Below are 742 nucleotides of genomic sequence, written 5' to 3'. Positions count from 1 at the left end.
AAACATATCCGTATATAGTATAGTCTGGAGACACTGGTAGATTATACAGCAGAGTGTTTGTTTCGTTAACTATTTGTCTGTAAAGCAGAATGTAAAGCAGAATTGTTTTCCTTTATGCTATCAATGCACAATTTCCTCTGGATATCTGTCAACTTTAACTATAACAATAACAATTAATAACTCGGTTCGCAGTAGTGCAAAAATGCGTCGAATGATTTTATCAACCTTGAGGAGGTTCGACCTTGTATGTACATACATTATTACGTAATATGTAATTTAAAGATACGTTTCATGATGCATTTCTTGTCGAGGTTTGTCTCAAATGTGCAATTTACGTGAAGATGTTTGGAACAAAATTTGGAACTTCGTCAAATTCATTCATGTATGGTTTAGATATCTGTTTATCTGCAACAAACAATTTCCCAAGTTTGCCAGGAGCTATTGCATATCAAGAAGATTTTTCTCAAATGGAATTTACGAATATGTAACAAACACAAGTAATATTATGGTATATTACATTCCTTCCACAAATTATCTAATTATAATTATGTATGATTCACGAAGATAATAAGAACGATATATACATACTTCCTGTTGATTTCTATTATCATGGTGAACATGGTTATCTTAAATTTACAGGCAACGAAAAGGAAGGAGAAAAAAGGTGGTTAATTAGTTAGAGAATTTTTTATTAATCCGAAACAAATTGATCGCAATGACACTGGTGATGATTGTGCTGTGA

This window comes from Trachymyrmex cornetzi, unplaced genomic scaffold (assembly GCF_001594075.2).
Source record: "Trachymyrmex cornetzi isolate Tcor2-1 unplaced genomic scaffold, Tcor1.1 scaffold1574, whole genome shotgun sequence".
Lineage (NCBI taxonomy): Eukaryota > Metazoa > Arthropoda > Insecta > Hymenoptera > Formicidae > Trachymyrmex > Trachymyrmex cornetzi.
This window is presented reverse-complemented; position numbering follows the sequence as displayed.